The following is a 21927-nucleotide window of genomic DNA, read 5'->3' as shown; positions in this document are numbered from 1 at the left end:
GGGTCACAGTTACATGAGCAAGGTCATGAGTATATTTCCTATTGAGCATTGTTGCCTGCTCCTTTGTTTTCCCCCTACCATCCCTTCCCTCCCATCTCCACAACTACTCCCCCTGCCAAGATCAGTGACTTAACTTTTTAGTTGTGGCTTGACACGGAGTTTTAACTCAAGTAGTGGCAAATCTGCACTTTCCTCACATTGCTACAGACTTACCAAGATCCTGAGTTCAAATCCCAGGCTGGGAAAGAAAACTGAGAGAAATTCCAAACCAGGGAGCTTTATTATTTTTTTAATTTAGTTAAATAATTAATTAATCTTTTTCTTTTTTTCTTTTTTTGGCCAAACATGGGGCTTGAACTAAAGTCGTGGCAACTCTGCCTCAACTTCAAACACTCTAGGCTGGGTGCTGCCTCAGGACCCATACCCAATCCTGGAATCGTAGACCCAGAGGGCTTGTAGGAAAAAAAAAAGTGGGATAGCACGAAAAGTGGCGAGCTGCAGAGGGCTGGGGGTTTTACGTTTTATTCTTTGCACGGTGACCATCCTGAGTCTGAATGAGACAGACGGCTGCAAAGTGGACATGACCTGCCATATCTGAAGGCTGGCATGCTATCAGGGAACCATAGGCCAACCTGTCAACAAGTGTGACACCTGTTTTCCTTTCCTGAAAGAGTCCTGGGTGTCAGGCATGATTGAGAACACATCTACAAATCTAGATGCTATGTGATAGGATGTAAACAATATAATACATAGTTAGGTATCATCACAGTCAATAAAATGAATGGTAAATAAACGAATAAAACAAAAAATATAATGAATAACCACCACAAACAAAATATAGGCTGAATATCTGTATGGAAGTTCAATCCTATCTTTAAAATGTATATAAATAGTACGTTTTCCAGGGCTGTGGCTTGAATTCACGCTTAGGGAACAGGCCTGACTTTCTGGTCTTCAAGCGTGGTGAGCTTCTCCTTCCCCAACTGTGCAACAGAGTTACCTAGACCCCGTGTTCAAATTCCAGGCCATGAAGACAAAAATATGCCACAAATTCTAAGCCAGAGAGCTTCATTAGCATTTTAATATGTTTTTAAGTTCATTTCTCCTTTATTTGATACATTTTGATTTTATAACACGTTTTTCAGAAAAGGTTTTTAAACTTTTACATTTCAGTATAGCACATTGGTGTTTCTATTTTGACCATCTGCCATGAAGAGTGAGAATGAAAATAAGGATATCATTTCTCCCTAGATGGTCGGGACAGTTGAATTTATTTCTATTTAGAGTTATTTCTATAATTATAAACTCTCTGCATTTGTGTCATGTTAGTTTTCCTCAGCGCCTAACACGAAATACACTAGGGGGTTCCTGATAGCACAAAAGGTTAGGTTTCTGAATAAAAATTCATTTCTGTGAGGACAGTAGGTAATTGTAAGCATTTTGGGAATAAACTGGATTGTAAAATGAAAAACAAAAACATTGGGACTGGGATGTAGCTCAGTAGTGGAGTATTTGCCTAAAGAGCATAAGACTCTGGCAGAAAAGTTTCCTAAAGCTTAGAATGTTAGAATTTTATGATCTGTATGAACAAACTTTGTTTTTTGATCGTGGGCCTGAACTCAGGAGTTATCCCTGTACTCTTCAGCTCAATGCGAGCAATCTACTGCTTGAGTCACATTGCTACTTCTGGTTTTCTAGTGGTTTATTAGAGATAAGAGTCTCACGAACTTTCCTGTCCAGGCTGGCTTTGAACTGCCATCCGCAGATCTCAGCCTCCTGAGTAGCTAAGATTACAGGCATGAGCCACCTGTGCCAGGCACGTGAACAAACTTCTTGAAGATGGATTCTGAGAAAAGAAACTTGGAATACAATTTTAGTATAAATAACTTATGATGCCATGGTTAAGGCACTAATTCAGAAGTATTTATTCATTTGCTGGTTTCTTAGTTTATTTAAAGGTATATTATATATATGCATTATTAATATATATACATATATATTATTAAAATCATAGATTTGAAGTGTACCTAAGAGCATATGTGCTCATGTAAAGTTATACAACTGCACAAGCTTCATTATTTTTTTTCCAGGTTGGTTGGTACCATAAATTAGGTGGGATTTTTGTACTGCTGTTCTGTTCTCTGTTTTTGGAAGATTTCTCTCCCTTTTATCCCTCTGCCCCCCCCCCCCCCACACCCATCCCTGCACTTGAACTCAGCTTGCTCTTTCTTGGCTTGGTTGTTCATAGCTGATTTTCTACCACTTCAACCATACCTGTAGCCGGGCTTTTTTCCAGTTAATTGGAGATGATTTCTCTCAGGCATTTTTGCCTTCATTGGCTTTGAAATTTCATCTTCCAGTTCTCAGCTTCCTGAATAGCTAGAATTACAGATGTGAGCCTTTGGTGTGCTTAGGGATAAATTAGACTTTGGTTGGTGTATTCTTTCTGTTTTTCTAAGCATGGGATCATCTGCTATAGAATTTCTGTGAATATCCTGGGTCTGAAGTAAGTTATAATATATATATGCAAATCTGTATAGTTCTCATAAGATGTAATGAATTTAATACGTGTTATAAGTGTAGTAATAGTCAATAAATATAATGAATGAATAACACAAAAATAAATACCCTCAAAGCAATATGCAGTAAACATAACTATGTAGATATTCATCATTTTTTTAAATGTGGATGAATATTACTTAACAGGGCTGGGGATTGAATTCAGGCCTAGGGAACAGGCCTGAATTGCTTGTATTCAAAGAGGTGAGTTTCTCCATCCTCCACAGTGAATTGGAGTTTCCCAGAATCCAAGTTCAAATCCCAGGCCTGGAAGAAAAAAAATGAGCACGAATTCCAAGCCAGGGTGCTCCATTAGTATTTTTAATATTTTTAAAATTTTAAAATTTATTTTATTTTTATATAATTTATTTCAATTTATTTGTTTGTTTGTTTGTTTGTTTGTTTGTTTTGTCAAGCACGGGGCTTGAACTCAAGTTGTAGCAACTCTGCCTCAGCCTCCATCATCCTAAGCTGGGATGGTGCAGCTTCTGGGCCCACAGCCATTCCTGGGATCCTAGGCCTCAGGGGATGACAGTAAAACAAATTGAAAACGGCACCAAAAAATTGCCGCGAACTGAAGTCTGTCGACGGTTTCTCGGTTTTCCTTCCTTGCATAGTGACCATCCTGGATCCAAATGACACGGCTGCAACCTGTAGGTCACCGGACATTGCTGAAGGCTGGCAGGCTGGCAGCGAAGCCATAGGCCTATCTGGACACCTAGGCCCTGAGTTTGAATCCTGGTCATGCCACTTACAAAGGACTGGAGAGCCCAGGAAACTATTGCCTGTCCATAGGAACACCAGAGGAATGTGATCAATGTCATAGTTGGATGAGTAGTTTGTCAATCAGTCTAACATAAAATTAAACCCAGTATTCACAAGATGTGGATTGATTATAATTCATAGTTTATCATGCATTAAAAGAATATGTGTGTGTGTGTGTGTGTGTGTGTGTGTGTGTGTTTTAATTTTATTTTATTTTATTTGAGAACATGCTGTACAGAGGGGTTACAATTACATGGGCAGGATAATGCATACATTTCTTACCAAGCATTGCAGCCTCCTCCTCCTTTGTTTACCCTTCACCTCCCTTCCCAGCCTCCCCCCTCCCTCCCACCCAATCATACCCCCCCACCCCCCCCCCACCGACATTGTAAAGCTGGTTTTGACATGACATTTTGTACTTCTCATTGTTGCAACAGGTCCACCTGAATCCTTAAACGACTTGTTTGTCCCCATCTCCTCCACATGTTATACTGACATCAAATATAGTGAAAGCGGGGGTTACACTGTGGGGGAGGGACATACAAAGCAACAAAGAAATAATCTTATAAATGCGTTAGAAACACATGCATGAAAGAAACAAAAACATTAAAATACATATTTGAGGTTTCGTTTTCCTAACATCACATTATCTGACTTTTTCCGCTTGACTCATACCTATACTAGATATTGCAAATAAGGGAAACCATGGGACCTATGTTTCTTTGGGCCTGGCTTACTTCACTTAATATAATTTTTTCCAAGCCTTTCCATTTCCTAACAAATGGGGAAATGTCATTCTTTCTGATGGAGGCATAGAATTCCATTGTGTATATATACCACATCTTCTTGATCCATTCATCTACTGAGGGGCATCTGGGTTGGTTCCATATCTTAGCTATGGTAAATAATGCTGCAATAAACATAGTTGTGCTGGTAGCTTTAGTGTGGCCTTGTTTGTGATCATTTGGGTAAATGCCCAAAAGTGGGATTGCTGGGTCATTGGGGAGCTCTATGTGGAGTCTTTTGAGGAACCTCCATACTGCTTTCCAAAGTGGTTGAACAAGTTTACATTCCCACCAACAATGAAGTAAGGTTCCTTTCTGTCCACATCCCCTCCAGCATCTGTTGTTGTTAGAGTTCTTGATTTTTGCCGTTCTAACTGGAGTGAGGTGATATCTCAATGTTGTTTTGATTTGCATTTCTTTTATGGCTAGGGATGTTGAACATTTCTTCATGTGTCTATTGGCCATCCTTCTTTCTTCTTCAGAGAAGCTTCTCTTTAAGTCTTTCGCCCACTTACTTATTGGGCAGTTGTTTCTTTGAGGATTTTTGTTGGGTGGTTTAATTTTTTGAGTTCCAAGTATATTTTAGATATGAGACCCTTGTCCGTTGTATGGCTAGTAAAGATCTTCTCCCAATCCGTGGGCTTTCTATTGATCTTGCTAGCTATGTCATTTGCCCTGCAGAAGCTCTGCAACCATATACAATCCCATTTGTCCAACCTTTGTCAGTAGTGGGGCCTGAATTCTGGGCCTGGGCACTCTCTCTCAGCTTTTCAGCTCAGGGCTAGTGCTGTAACATTTGAGACACAGCACCATTCCCAGCTTTTTCTTATCATGTTGTGCTGAGGAATCGAACCCGGGGCTCATGCATGAAAGACAAGCACTCTCCCAGTGAGCCATCTTCCCAGCCCCTAAAAGAATACTATTGATTAAATAGTTCTCACTACATACCTGTGAATCACTAGGAAGGTAGTATATGTCATTGAATACAAGAAAGACATCACTTGCAGTATCTATATTTTTAAATACATATTTATTTGTATACTACCATCTGCATAGAAAGTTTTTGCTATTTTGGCCAATCCTGTGTCTCCATCCCAGGTCCTGGGATCCACGTGGCATCTGAATGTGCTAGAGGCTGTCGTGCTGACACTCACCCATTCATGAGTTGGGCCTTCTAGGCCCTCAGTTCAGGCCCCAGCATTGCCAAAAATGTCGTCTTGGAGTAAGATTCCAAGTGTGATATCTGTTTTCCTTTTCTGTGCAAGTGCTGGGTGTCAGGTATGATGTATATAATATGTCTGCAAAGCTACATGCTATGGAATTGATTTGAATGAATGTAATAAATGTTATAGGAGCACTCACAGTCAGTCAATAAATAAATGGTAAATAAACAAATAAATAATAAAATATCATGAATCATTCCAACAAACACGATATAAACTGAATATATGGATGTAAGTATAAATCATATAATAAACATATCTATATATGTTATGTTCTCCAGGGCTGGGGCTTGAATTCAGACCTAGTTAACAGGTTTGAATTACTTGTCTTAAAGGAAGGAGAGCTTCCCTTTCTTCACCCCCCCCCGCCCCCGCAATGCATCAGAGTTACCCAGAACCCAAGGTGACATCCCTGGCCTGGCAGACAACAAAATGTCATGAAATCCAAGAGAGGGAGCTTCAGTAGTATTGTTAATTAATTAATTTATTGCTAAGCACGGGGCTTGAACTCAGGTGGTGGCAACTCTGCCTCAGTTTCCATCACCCTAGGCTGGGATGGTGCAGCCTCTGGACCCACAGCCATCCTGGGTCCTAGGCCTTGGGGGCTGACAGGAAAACAAAATGAAAACACCACCCAAAAAAGCCGCAAACCACAGAAGGTCAGCAGTTTCTGTTTTTCTTCCTTGCAGGGTGACCATCCTGGGTCTGAATGACATGGCTGCAACTTGTAGGTCACCTGGCATTGCTGAAGGCTGGCGGGCTGTCAGTGAAGCCATAGGCCAACCTAGACACTAGGCCCTGAGTTCTAATCCCGATCATATCATTTTAAAGGGGCTGAAGAGCCTAAGAAACTATTGCCTGTCCATAGGAACACCAGAGGAATGTGATCAATGCCATGGTTGGATGAGTAGTCCCTCAATGAGTGTAGCATAAAATTAGACCCAATAATCCAGGACACAGATTGATTTTAATTCATAGTTTATTATGCATTAAAAGAATGCTATTGGGGGCTGGGAAGTTGGCTCAGTGGTAGAGTGCTAGCCTTGTTCTGAAGAGCTGAGGGACAGCGCCCAGGCCCAGAGTTTAGGCCCCACGTCCAGACCCAAAGGAAAAAAAAAAGAATAATATTGATTAAATGGAATCCTCACTAAATACATGAGAATTAGTAGGAACGTAGTATATGTCATTGAATACTAAATAGACAGCTCTGGCAGTACCTAAATACCTAAATTTGTATTTATTTATATACCACCATCATCATAGAAAGTTACTGCTATTTTGTCCAAACCTGGGGCTTGATCCTAGGTTCTGGGATCCACTTGGCAGCTGAATGGGCTAGAGGCTGCAGTGCTGACACTTACCCATTCATGGATTGGGCCTCTCAGGCTTTCAGATCAGGTCCCATAATTGTCAAAATTTTCTTCCTGGTGTAAGATTTCTAGTGTGACACCTGTTTTCCTTTTCTGTGCAAGTTCATAATATGTCTGCAAAGTTACATGCTATGTAATAGATGGGAATAAATGTAATAAATGTTTTAGGTGCACTTACAGTTCATAAAATAAATGCTAAATAAACAAATCAATAATAAAACATAATGAATCACTCCAACAAACACAATATAGAGTGAATATATAGATGTAAGTATAAATTGTATATTTAACATGTCTATAAATTTTATGAGGGGTTGAATTCAGATCTAGGGAAGAGTTTATTTCATGCACGATTCTCATAGGAAATGATAGGCAAGACATATGGCACAACGATTATTTTTAATTAAGAGTTCATGAAGTGTGACAATAAGAATCACATTCAGGAACTGGAGACAATGGGAAAGATCCAAGAATCAATACTCACATGTTAGATAGGATTCCAACACAGCCCGCCACATCTCCTACTCTGTCCAAATAGGTATTTATTAGCATACTAGCTTCAGCTTATGAATGGATGAATATTGTGCCACCGGGGATCGATCTCAGGTCCCGGGTACAACCTACCTCTTTCGTTGCTCACAGGCCAGTATCCTCACCTAGACCCTTTTGCCAATTGGGCCTGCTAAGCTCTGAGTTCAAAACCCAATACTGCCAAAAGATGAAATCTGATGTGAGAAGCCCATCGATCCACCTATTTTCCTGTCCTGTGAAAGTCGTAGGTCTCAGGGAGGATGGAGAATTTTATATAGGCAAATCTATAGCCATAGGAAAAGGTTGCCATCTGTGTTGGCACAGTTATGTCTGTAATCATACTCAATGAAACACAAAATGCATCCATGACTAAGACACACAATAAAAGAGTAACTACACTGAACATATGATGCATTCCACACATGTATGTAAATAGAGATCCTATGTGTAAAATAGGTTGATATATTATTTTTGCCAGTGCTGGGGCTTCAAATCAGACCCTGCAACCTGGCCTGATATTGTAGTCTTCAAGGAGGGTGAGCTTCCCATTCCCCCACAGTGCCATAGATTTACCCAGACTTGAGTTAGAATCCCAGCTGTGGCAGAAAAATGGTGTGAGTTCTGATCCAGGGTGCTTTATTTTATTATTATTATTATTACCAAGGAGAGGATTTCAACTAAGTTTGTGGAAACTCTGCTTCAGTTTCAATCATCTTAGGTTGGCGGGCTGCCATTGGCCCATAGCCGATCCTGGGATCCTAGGCCTTGAAGTCTTGCAGGAAAACACACACACACACACACACACAGAGAGAGAGAGAGAGAGAGAGAGAGAGAGAGAGAGAGAGAGAGAGAGAAAGCCGCGGGATGGATTTTTTACATTTTGTTCCTTTCCACGGTGACCATCCTGGGTCTTAATGACATGCCTACAAAGGGTTCTTCACCTTGCATTGGTGAAAGCCAGCTGGATATTGGGGAAGCCATAAGACCATGCAGCAATGTAGGCCCTGAGTTTGAGTCCTGGTCCTGACACCTACCAATGGGGGAAATCCCAAGAGACTCGTTCCTGTGCATCGAAATACCGATGGAATGTGAGCAAACTCGTGATTGAATCAGAAGTTTCTGCGTGCATCAGTCTAGTCTAAAATTAGATGCAATGATCCTAGCACGCTGAGTGATCTTAATGAATAGTTTATTAAGCATGAAAAGAATCCTATTCCTTCAATGGTGGCACAGTAATTACCTAAGAGTTGGTAGGAATGTAGTTGATAGGTAGATGTCCCTGGCACTCTATACAAATATATATATTTATTGGTATACTACCACCTGCCTATCCATGTATGGCTATTTTGTCCACCCCTGTGGCTCAATCTCAGGGTCTGCGAACTGCCTGGCAGCTTACTGGGCTAGAAGTTGCTGTGCTGACACACCCATTCACGAATTGGGTCTGCTAGGCCCTGAGTCCAGGTCCCAGCACTGCCAACAATTGGATCATGGAGTAAGAAGCCTAGTGTGACACCTGTTTTCCTTTTCTCTAAGAGTCCTGGGTGTAAGAACTACCTTCAACTTATGAAGGGATGACTGCTGTGTGCCGAACCCCCCCCCCCCCACTCCCTACCTAAGGGCTCCATCTCAAGTCCTGGGAAAGGCCTTCCTCAATAGTGTCTCACAGGCTGGTGTGCTCACATGGACCCATTTGTCACTTGGGTCTGCTAGGTCCCGAGTTGAGATCCCAGCAGTGCCAAAATTCACCCTGATGTCAGAAGCCAATCGTTGCACTTGTTTTCCTTTCCTGTGCAAGTCCTGGGTCTCAGCTAGGCTGGAGAATGCATGGGCCACCCTGTGGCCACGGGGATAGGTTGTTATCCATGCCAGCTCAGTTATACTTGTCATCATATACTCAAGAAAATACACAATACATCCATGAATAGCATACAAAGTAGAATAATTACACTAAATGCACAATGCAGTCCACACACAGATGTGAATATATATCCCATGTTTAAATGATCCATTCAGGACTATTGTGGCCTCCCTGGGGCTGGATCTCTGTTCCTGGGAAAGGCCCAGCTACTTAGTGGCTCACAGACTGGTGTGTTCACCATGACCCATTCACCAATTGGGCTTGCTAGGCCTTGAGTTCAAATCCCAGCACTGCCAAAAGATTTACCTTGATGTGAGAAGCCAGTCATTGCACCTATTTTCCTTTGCTGTGCAAGTCCTGGGTCTCAGCTAGGATAGAGAATGCATAGGTAACTCTATACTCATGGGAATAGGTTGTCATCTAGGTCACAACAGTTATATCTGTCAACCAATACTCAAGAAAATACACAATACATCAATGAATAAGACACAACATAAAGAGAATGACTACACCAAATGCAAGATGCTGCCATCCATGTATGGAAATATAGATCCTCTGTTTAAATGATGAATTTATGACTATTTTGGCCCCCACCAGGGCTTCATGTCAGGTTTTGGGAATGGCCTAGGTCCTTAGTTCCTCACAGGCTGGTGTGTTCACCATGACCCATTCTGACCCATTCACCAATTGGGCCTGCTAGGCCTTGAGTTCAAATCCCAGCACTGCCAAAAGATTCACTTTGATGTGAGAAGCCAATTGATCCACCTGTTTTCCTGTCCCATGAAAGTCATGGGTCTCAGCAAGGATGGAGAATTCTATATAGACAACTCTATAGCCATGGGAATAAGTTGTCATCCATGTTAACATAGCTATATCTATCACCATACTCAATAAAATACACAATACATCCATGAATAAGACACAAAATAAAAAGAATAACTACACTGAATGCAAGATGCATATCACATCTGTAGGTAAAGAGAGATCCTAAGTTTAAAAAAGGTTATTTTATCCAGTGCTGGTGCTTCAAATCATGCCTTGGACCAGGCCTGACATTCTAGTCTTCAAGGATGGTGAGCTTCCCCTTCCCCCAAAGTGCAACAGAGCTACTCAGACTCCAGTTCAAATCCTAGCACTGACAAAATATTCATTCTGTTGTCAGAAGCCAGTCATTGTACATGTTTTCCTCTCCTGTGAAAATCTTGGGCCTCAACTAGGATGTAGAATGCATAGGCAACCCTATAACCATTGGAACAGGTTGTCATCCATGTCAGCACAGTTATACTTGTCACCATACTCAGTACAATACACAATAACTCCATGAATTAGACACAAAATAAGGAGAATACGTGCACCAAATGCAAGATGTTGTCCACACATGTATGTAAATATAGATCCTATGTTTAAATTATGAATTAATTACTATTTGGCCCTCCCTGGTACTCGATGTCAGGTCCTGGGAAGGGCCTATCTCCTTCGTTGCTCACAGGCGGGTGACCCTTGACCCTTTCCCCAATTGGGCCTGTAGGCTCTGAGTTCAAATCCCAACACTGCCAAAAGATGAATCCTGATGTGATAAGCCCATCGATTCACCTCTTTTCCTTTTCTGTGAAAGTCCTGTGTCTCAGCTAGGGTGGAGAATGCTTAGGAAACCCTATAGCCATGGCAATAGGTTGTCATCCATGTAAGTACTGTTATATCTGTCACCTTACTCAGTAAATTGCACAATACTTCCATAAGACAGACAATAAGGAGAAGTACATCAAACGCAAGATGCTGTCCACACATATATGTAAATTTAGATCCTATGTTTAAATTATGAATTTATGACTATCGTGGCCCACCCTGGGGATCAATGACAGATCCTGGGAATGGCCTAACTCCTTTGTTGCAAACAGGCTGGTGTGTTCACCTTGAACTATTTGCCAATTGGTCCTGCCTGGACCTGAGTTCAGATCCTAGCACTATCAACAATTGGATCATGGAGTAAGAAGCCAAGTGTGAAACCTTTTTTCCTTTTCTCCGAGAGTCCTGGGTGTCAGGCTTGATGAAGAACACGTCTACAAATTTAGATCCCATGTAATAGGATGTCATCAATGTAATAAAGGCAATGGGTGTCATCACTGTAAAATCAATGGTAAAAAATGAATAAAACAAAAAGTACAAGGAACAACCACATCAAATGTGTATGGACTGAGCATCCATAAGTAAGTACAAATCTTGTCTTTACAATGTATATAAATAGTATGTTTTCCAAAGCTGGAGCTTGAATTTTGCTTAGAGTACAGGCCTAATTTTCTTACCTTCAAGTACAGTGAGCTTCCCCTTCTTCCACAGTGTTGCAGATTTACCCAGACCCTGAGATCAAATTCAAAGCCTGGCAGAATAAATGGGATGAATTGCAAGCCAGGGAGCTAATTTCTTTTGCTCAGCAGGGGGCTTGAACTCAGATTGTGGCAACTCTGCTTCAGCTTCGATCATCCTGTGCTGGGGTGCAGCCACTGGACGCACAGCAGATCCTAGGATCCTAGACCCCCAGGCCTTGTGTGGCAAAAATATACAGAAAAATGCGGTGAGATGGCCTTTTTATGTTTTCTTCCTTTGCATGGTTACCCTCTTGGGTCTGAATGACACTGTTGCAAAGGGTACTTCACCTTGCATTGCTGAAGGTTGGCAGACTATTGGGGAAGCCATAGGCAATGTAGGCCCTGATTTTGAATCCCCATCCTGACACCAATCAATGACATGAGATACTAAGAGACTCATTCCCATCCATGGGAATAACAAGGTAATCCTATCAGTGTCACAGTTGAATTAGTTGATCGTGAATGAAGCTCCTATAAAATCAGACCCATCATTTCAGGAGACTGATTTTATTTATTATGTATGAAGCATTAAAAGAATACTATTATTTACAGGAATGCAATAATTTCAGATATTGATTGATTTAATTAATATTTTGTTAAGAATGAAAACGACAGTAATTACATGGAGGCATAATAAATACCCAAGAATTAGTAGGAATGTAGTCTATATAACTAAATAATGTATAGGCATCTCTAGCACTCTATAGAGATATTTATTTATTAGAGTACTACCATCTGCATGTCAGTCTGTTCTTATTTTGTCAACCGCTGTGGCTCGATCTCAGGTACTGGGAACTGCCTGTCAGCTGAATTTGCCACAAGATGGCATGCTGACACTCACCCATTCATGAATTGGGTCTTGCAGGCTGTGATTCAGATACCAGCATTCCCAAACAATGAATCGTGGAGTAAGAAGCTGATGATGACACATGTTTTCCTTTTCTGTGAAAGTCTTGGGTGTCAGGTATGAAGTCCAATATATATACAAACCTATATCCTATGTAATCAATGTAAGCACTGTTCTACGTGTCATAATAGTCAATAAAATGAGCAGTCAATACATGAATAAAACAAAAAATAAAATGAATAACTACACTGAATGCAACATATGTATATAAATATACATCATATACTTAAAATGCACACAAATAGGATGTTTTCTAGTGGTGGGCATTGATTTCAGGCCTAAGGAACAGACCTGAATTTCTTGAATTCAAGGAGGCAAGCTTCCCCTTCCCACACAGTGCAACAAGTGTTACCCAGACCAAGAGTTCAAATCCCAGTGCTGGCAGAAAAAATGGCATCTCCAAGCTATGTGATGCTCAATTCTTAGGTATTTCATTTGGGCTCCATTTAATGAATGTGATTGTTTAAATGCTTCATAAAGTATTAATTAAAATCGACCAGTGTCCTATAATATAATTGTGTATAATTTTAACCTTGAATCATTCAAGAACTGCCCATTTAATCATGACATACATCACATTCCATTGATAATCATATGAATAGTAATGAGTTTCTTAGGATCTCCTGCCATTTGGAGGTGGCAGGACCACGATTCCAACTGTGGGCTCCAGCTCCTACCACTTAAACCTGAGGATAGGGAACTCACAGATCTGTCCAAATACATCAGTAAGACCAATGATTAGGCAGGCATCAGTGTCTCCCAGCAGTCCTCCTTGATACTTACAAGGCTGTGATAGGAGGATCATGGTCAAAGTCACCCTAGGCAGGAAAGTCCTTGAGACTCCTGCCCAGCTTGTGCCAACAAAACCAGAAGTAAACCCGTGTGGCTCCATTGGTAGAGGATTAGCCTTGATCAAAAGCAGCTCACAGACTGTGCCCAGATCCTGAGTTCAAGGTCTGGGACTGGGAACAAATAGACATACACAACAATCTGTGCAGCCATCCAGATAAAGCAGGTCATCTTCTTGTCCCCAACTGGATTGCACAGAGTTCTCTGGGAAAGGGGCTGCCATCATCTTGACTCTGCTCATTCTGCCTGCATCACAGGATTCTGGCCACACCTCCATTCTTTCATGGTTCTTTCTGACCAATGGGATACAAGAATGCTGGCCATGTCCACATTCCATGCTGCCCAGTAGCACTGGGATTCCCTCTGTTGGTTGACACCACTACCAGCAGTTGAGGAAGGTAGAGGTGGCTGAGTGATGAGCAAGAGACTCGAGGCCTAGGAGGAGAGGCCTTGCTCAGGCCCACCATGTGCCTGCCTGTGCTCTGGCCCCCTTCTCACCTTCCCCGTGGCACAGCATTTCAAACCTGGTGCTGCTGGCTCAAACCCAGGTTGCCTCTTGGATTCCTCAGGCAATGGTGCAATGGTGCGCCACCAGCCAGCTTGTGGGCCTGACCTGGTCCTGGCCTCCTTGTCCTCTGCTATGAGCCTGATGTCTGCCATACCACTGCCATTGCTGTTCACCCCACATGGAGCAGCTGCCAACAGATTTTGCCTGCAGCACATGTGAGTGGTGGCCACATAGGCCCGCTCCCTGCGTCCTCATATAACCCCCCCTCCAGACCAGGACCCGCACCTCCTCTGTGCCCCACAGTCTGGGCCACGCCCTGCCATAAATGTGCCTCAGGGGTGGGGGTGGGTGTTGACCCAGGATCCCATTCCCATCCCCAGCGTCTAGTGTCCCAGGAAATGGGGAGATGCAGGGTTACGTGAGGAGTGGATGCCACAGAGCCCCTGGCCTGGAGCAATGGGAGCCACACAGCCGCACATCTGCACCCTTCCTTTCCCTGGTGGGAACCTGGTGGTTTTAGTCAGAGGTGGGGAGCAGCATGTACACACCTGCCTTCTGCGGTCTTTTCCCTTTTTCTGGGGATGGGAGGTGTTGGATGCAGAAGATAGATCCCCCTTGCTGTGTGAACCCTTGTTTTCTGTGCTCAGTCGTACTTTCACCTGAAGACACAGAGCCAGAGACAGAGAGACAAAGAGAGAGATCATCTTTCTCCTTGTACAGCCTGACTGTGCTCAGGTGTGTCATCAGTTGGCAAATTGCAGGTACCCCATGGATGAGTCTTCTGTCACCAGTCTGGATGTGTGTGTGTGTGTGTGTGTGTGTGTGTGTGTGTGTAGAAGTGGGTTGTAACAAGGAGGCTGAATGCTTTGGTAACTTCTACCTGCTATTTTTGGGGAATGCATGGGCTTCATAGTTGAGGTCTGGGAGCCTAGAAGGGTGAGATGCTTGAAGGGGACACAGCACTGTTAAATTACAAGAATAAGGGATCTGTGTGCCCTGGAGCTGCGTATGCCCTTGGGCCTGGTTGGTGGCAGTGGGAGCTTGGGAGGACCTAGGAGTGCAGCCTGCAGGGGATGGCTTTCCAGAGGACAGAGAGCATGGCCACACTTAGTAAAGATATGAGTCCTGCTAGTATGGAGTGCAACAGCATAGGTCAGATTCTGGGTCTTCTCATCATGACCTCTGATGGGCGAGGCCAACCCAATTTTAAATCTTGAGCTGTTATCTTCAGATCTCAACCTCCTGAGTATCTAGGATTAAAGGCATGAGCCTCTGGCACTGGGACTCTGGTTCTTTTTGGTATATTAGGATTTGACCTCAAGGCCTTAGGCTTGCCAGTCAGATCTTCTACCAGCTTTTCTGTCTTGGGCATTTCTGAGATGGAGAATTAATATATGCTCAGACTGGGGTGGATCACAGTCCTCCTGTCTGTGACAGGCATGAGCCACCGGGCCCTGTCTTCTATAGTTGGAATGGTAGACATGTAGAGCCATGCTCAGTCAGTGGTTTAGATGGATTGTCCCAAACTCAGACCACGGCAGCCCATTTTTGACCACAGGTGAAGCTCTGGGTTGGGTCTCAACCATTGGACCTCAATCTCCTCATGGGACAGTTGTGAAGAAACAAGGGATTAATACAGAGGGATCTCTGGAGCAGGGCCAGGCACAGAGGGAGGGGCTGTCAGATATGGTTTTTGGCAGTTCTGTGAGAATATGACAGGAAGATACCTGGAAAGATCTCAGATGGTGGGTGTTATTAATGTTGTGACTGGTATAGGATTATGAAACAAAACATGACTCTCTTTAATACCCAATCCCCATGAGGAACGGGATCCTTCACTTTGTTCAGTTTTGAAGCTGGGGAAACTGAGGCACAGAGAAGCTGAGTGACCTACTCATGACTCCCAGCTGACAGGAAGCTGGGCCTGACATCCCTGCCATGCTCCCTAGGACAATGGGTGTTATTCAATCTACTTCTTGTGGTGAGAAGTCCACTTCTTTTCAGTTGTGGGGCTTGAACTCTGGGCCTGGGCCAGCTCCCTGAGATCCTCAGCTCAAACCTAGCACTCTACCACTTGAGTCACAGCTCCACTTCCAGTTTTTTTGTGGTTCTTTGGAAATAAGAGTCTTACAGGTGTTCCTGCCCGGGCTGGCTATAAACCACAATCCTCATATCTCAGCCTCCATTGTACTTAGTATTATAGGCCTGAGCCACAGGAACCTGGCTTAAGTGTAATTCTGACCTTCTTTCTTTTTTTCTCTCTCTCCCAGGAACTGATTGAATGGGTGCTGGAGGAGGTGGCCCAGCATCCCCAACGTGGTTGGTACCAAGGTGGCCCTCTCATTCTGGAGGTGGGCTGTGGGTCAGGAGCTGTCTCATTCAGGCTGTTGTACCAGCTCCATGAGGCCCTCTGTGCCCTGGCTAGACCGTGACAGTTATTCATTGTCCATCTAGCCTTACTAGATTCAGTACTGTGATCAATGCCCTTTTCTAGCAAAAATTTCTGGCTAAAATTATGATACATAGTTACAGAATGAAAATGTAATGCCATCTTAAGAGAGTCATTTAGGGTTCTGGGAATGGGACTTCACGGTAAAATGATTGCCTAAGCATGCAGGAGACCCTGGGTTCAATTCCTCAGTAACACATAAACTGAAAAAGAAACACTGGAAGTGGTCCTGTGCCTCAAGTGGTAGAGGGTTAGAATTGAGAGAAAAAAAAAAAAGTTGAGGAATAATTCCCAAGCCCTGAGTTTCAGCCCCAGGACTGCCAAAACAACAACAATGAACATTTAGTTAGTAAATACAAAATAAAGAACCCAAACTTGGAATATATAATTGTTCCTTCCATACTGATACTTGACAATAGTCCGTAATTCATGTACTTTACCTATGTTAGGATAGTGTGTTGAAAAAAAAAGTTTTGTTCATTAGGTCATGGCAATTAATGCCAGGAACGTGCTTAGATGTCAGGTGAATATTAATTCTGGAAATTCAAAGATTCCAGGCTTTTGAGTGGGGTCTCTGCTAATCACAATGATAAGGGTAGTCTAAGTGAGATTTGGAAATCATTTTGGACAGTTATAGCACCAAAAAGGCAGAGGCTAATTAACAGTTGTGACAGAAGAGAAGGAATAACTGCAGATGGAAGGAAAGAAATGATAGTGACTAAGGTATAACAGAAACAGTTCTAGGGAACCATTTTTGGTTATTGAAGAACTAGTTATCAACTAGGCTTATTCCTCATTGCCTTTACCATTCTAAATCTCTTAGGCTAGATAAATGTATCTCCTTCTATGCTGTTCTTTCATACCTGATCTCTTTGCTTTCTAAACATCTGTCTTTCTATATTTGTCTATAAACCTTTACTGATATTAACTACACCTATACAGACGTCACAGGATGCTAATGTAAGAGTCCCATAGCTCATGAGTCATTAATGAAACAAAATGGAAAAGGAGGACATATTTACTGCTATCTCAATTTTTCTAAAAAGCTGCAATGTCATCATTTGGTTAAAATTTCCATTCTTTGTCTACACAGTGTCATTCAGTGCACATAAATGCAAATATAAGCCTGGTGCTGGTGGCTCATGCCTGTAATCCTAGCTACTCAGGAGGTTGAAACCAGAGGATTGTGGTTCAAATCCAGCCTGGTCAGGAAAGTCCATGAAACACTTATCTTCATTTAGCCACCAGAAACCCAGAAGTGGTGCTGTTGCTAAAGTTGTAGAGCATTCTAGATGAGCTGAAGAGCTGAGAGGCAGTGCCCAGAATCAGTGTTCCATACCCACAATCAACAAAAAAGTGCAAATATGGGTTTAAGTTTCCCCCAAAGGAATGATGAAGTCAATAGTAATCTTCCCAATGGAGTCAGTGCACGTACTTTTGCTGAGTTATTTAAGTTATGGCTTCTTTGCTGAACATATTCTCTTCTTTAAAAATTGTCAAATATTAGCTGTATAGTAAACTTCATCTAATATTTCTTGGTTCAAAAGAGAAGTCCATCCAGTTGATGTCACTTAGCTTTCTTACTGTCTTAGTTCAAAGCCAACCAGGCATGAGAGTCTGTCAAACTCTTATCTGTAATTAAACACCAAAAAACCAGAAGTGAAGTTTTGGCTCAAGCAGTAGTGTAATAGCTTTGTGGGCAGGTGGGAAAGAAGGACAACTGTTCAGGGACAGGGTCCAGCCTCTGAGTTCAAGCCCCAGAACCAGCACAAAGTAAACAAACAAGCAAAAAACACAAACCCTAGGTATTTCTTTGGGACTCTCCTTAAAGTGGTCTGAGAAGAGGCTGGTTTTGCTGATCATACTCACTGGATCCTGCATTTTTGAAATCTTTATTGCTATGGAAAACTCAGGACCAGACTAAACGAATTGATAAATGACTCCTGCAACAAGAGAATCATCTCAGGAGTGAAACATCCATCCATAAGACACTTCAAAACCTCCATATCTTTGTTTCTTTGCAGTAGAACATTTTTAAAACAAAGTTATTTCCTTTTGTTCTATGCTGGACTTCAAATGGCATATTGTTTCCTTCTGTAATATTCTCAACTACAAGTTTACAGACAAGTTTTATATGAGTAAAGAACACACTCAAAAATGTCAAGGAGAAAGTTTCCTTCAAACATTGAATTCTTTCCTTGTACAGTAAAAAGGAAAGCAAATGTTAACTTGAACTTTGTCATTCCTCTATGTTCAATTCCTCTCCTGAGATCAATTTCCACATCTAGTAACAGTTACTTCCACTTACTTCCAGTAACAATCTATGGTGCTGCTAGAGATAAAATGAATGTTTTCTGACTTCATTGAAACAGCACAAGGACACATTTAGACATGAGGTAACACGTGTTTCAGAGACAACTTAGTAAAGAGAAAATATGAAATTTAAATTGCTTATGAATACTTTATTCATGAGTACATTTTGTTCAAACTTCTTTAGTGCTCTGTAAATTAAGGTGAATTTTAAATTGGAAGAAGGTTCTCAGATCATTTTTTGTGAGTTTATGTGCTGTGCCTTAATTTCCCAATTGTACATGAGTTAACAGTAAGAGAAACAATAGCAATAATAAGAGAGAGAAGTTCTGTGTTTATATAAAAGGGCTCAGTAAAATATAGAAGACTCTACAAATAAGACAACATTGAAACAATAAAGCTAAGTCCAGTATGTAGATTTATGGGAGTGATATAGAGAAAGCATTACTCCTATATGGAACATGAAGCCACTTCCTTTCTAAATCACGCTTGCTAATCACCTAATTTTGTAAAAAGAAGAATGGAAGAATGATTCTGTTTCCAATGCAAGTCATATATGAGATAATGGACTTAACTGGAAAAAAAGAATCTATCTTGAAAGAACCGGAATTATACTAGCAATGAATCTGGTGGCTAAGATCACATTTCTTTTTTTTCCTTTTCTTATATTCTTTTTGTAGTGGTTGGTCATGGTACTTGAAATCTGGGACTGGGTGCTGTCCTTCTGCAACGAAGCTCAAGGCTAGTGCCCTTCCACTTGAGCCACAGTGCCACTCCCAGTTTTCTGGTAGTTATTGGAGAAAAGAGTCTCCAGGACTTTCCTACCTGGGCTGGCTTTAAATCCCAATCCTCAGATCTCACCACACCGAGCTTAGGATCACATTTCTAACAGTGTACACTCAAGATATGTAATGTATATGTCCATCAATCTTTATATTAATTCTTGCATTAAAAATCTGGGCTACAGGATAGACTTTACACTCACAAAAGTGTTTGTAGTTTAAAAGTTGATACTCCTGGAAAAATAAAACCTAAGAATGTAAAGGAGTCTGAGAAGTTCAATTTGCATCCAGCCTGGGCAGAACAGGCTTTGAGACACTACCTATAATTAAACAGCCAAAAGCTGGAATACCAGTCATGAGCAAGATTGCTGAATAAGAGCTTGAGGTTTGTGCATACATACATACAAACATACACATACACACAGAGGGATTTATATGTGCACACAAAAATACACAAATAAAACAATTCTCAGAATATGTAGAAAAGTTAGAAAACAATAAAAATATGTCCAAATTAAGACTAGAATCAAGCGATAATTTTTAATATTAGAAAGCCCTCAAGTGAAATTTCCCCCCAAAAGTTGAGAATCTTACATAGGTAGGAATCAGAGATAGTAAGAGAGTCAAGCAACATTATTAATGGGATAGGATTCATGGAGGAATGAATCAGGGAACCCTCTAGGTGCATATGAAAATGTTCATATCTTGTGTCAAATGTTAGAACATCTTTGAAAATAGTACATAAACAGTCTAAGCAGTCAGTCTAGTGGATAAGATCATAGGAGAAGTTCAGAATTGCTAGTCTGTTTCTAGAGTAAATAAACAAACTATGGCAGGGCAATGTGATACAAGCCTGGAATTCTAGCACTTCGACAGGAGATTAGAGAATGGAACTACATTGCAATATCTTCCCTGGACCAGGTAGAATAATTTTGTCTCAATAAAACAAACAAAACAACAAGAAAGGAATACACAGTTGGAATTTGGGTCTAATTTTCTCATTATGTTTTGAGAAGTCAATTTTCCTATTGAAATGCAACTCATATATATCCTCACTTGTGTTTTAAATGCTCTCTTCATTACAGAACATTCTAGATGCAAAATGGCTCATTATTCCCATCCAAAAATTTGCAAAAGTGAGTAAGCAACATTCTGTTGGATTCCAAAGAAATGTTGAAGAATTACAAAAGCATAAGCCTGGAGAAATCGCAAAGTTCATCTAATGTAGGACTTTGTAGACCTTGATAAATTAGAATTTAGATTTAAAATATATATTTTGGTTTTGTTTGTAATCTTATATTCTATAGGATACTACAAAATTCTTTTTAAGTAGAGGGATTAATTGAAAAATTCACAAATGATTCTGGCACTCTATTTTCCTAGAATATTCTTTCAGGAGAGTTATAATTAGAATATAGTAAATAGATAATTCCCACAGTTCATGTATACCATGTTAATGTGAATAATCTAGACAGAGTTGCCAACAAATGGATGACAGTAATTTATAAATTTATAAAAACAGCATTTTTTGAGGGTTTAGTTTAAAATGGTATGAAGAGAGTAATTCTGTGACATCTTCTTTCTTCAACCTATAAGTAACACAGGAAGCCATTTCCTTATTTACGTGCCTCTGTATACGTTGAGGAAAATGCTAGGTTTGGGGTTTGTATTCAACGTTGTTTTTGTTTTATTGGTTTGCTTAGAGCTTGAACTCTTGGCCTGGACAGTGTCTCTGAGCCTGTTTATGCTCAAGGCTCCTGCCCTACCACTTCAACCTCAGTGCCACATTGTGTCTGGCTTTTACGGAGAAGTATATTGGAGATAAGATTCTAAGAAACCTCTTGCCAGAGTGGGCTTTGAACCATAATTTTCTGCTCTTAGCTTCCTCAATATCTATGATAATTAAAAAAGTATAAATATAAATAATATTTGCAAGTGAGGAAAAATGATGCAGCTCAGTTTATTGTGGTGTCTTTCCAGAACACGGAGGAAATCACATTAGCAGAGGTGTAGTATTTTTCACAATAGAGATAAGCTATTCATGATATGAATTAAGGAATTTTAAGGTGCCCCTTACAAGTTGGAAACTGTTGGGCTAGGATGACTTCATGGTATAAATCTTGGGATTGATGGTCATAGAAATAACAGCTTACTCTGATAAAAAAAATTGCTTACTCTTGACGAATTAATTATTACAGATGCTTCATAGTTTTCTCCTCTACAAGAATGTGGCTATTTTTCTGTTGACTTCTCAATCTTTAACACCCCATTGGAAACTGCATCTATTGCAGAATTTCATAACATGCAAAAAAGTACTGTTTTGAATCTCTCAGGTATGGAATATTGAGAATTTAAAAATGAGTAATTATGAGTAGTTATTTCTCATAGGAATTTTGAAGAACACATGTATTCTGTCCTCTTAACAACTTAGTTAATTTTAAATGTTTTGGGCTTCCATAGCATTAAAGTGGTTTTCTGTTTTAGAATTAGAAAGTATTAAATTTATTCTTTTTCGAAAAATTCGGCAAGTATATTATGAAAATATTGTCTAGTTGGATAACAATCACGTTGATGACCCTCTGATAAAGAAGTGGTAATTAATTTGAATTGGATGTCAAATAGTACTGATTTTTAAAATATTACTACATAAAGAATAATATTT

The sequence above is a fragment of the Dipodomys spectabilis genome, unplaced genomic scaffold, assembly GCF_019054845.1.
Source record: "Dipodomys spectabilis isolate Male_0828 unplaced genomic scaffold, ASM1905484v1 ptg000185l, whole genome shotgun sequence".
Lineage (NCBI taxonomy): Eukaryota > Metazoa > Chordata > Mammalia > Rodentia > Heteromyidae > Dipodomys > Dipodomys spectabilis.
Note: the sequence above shows the minus strand (reverse complement) of the source record.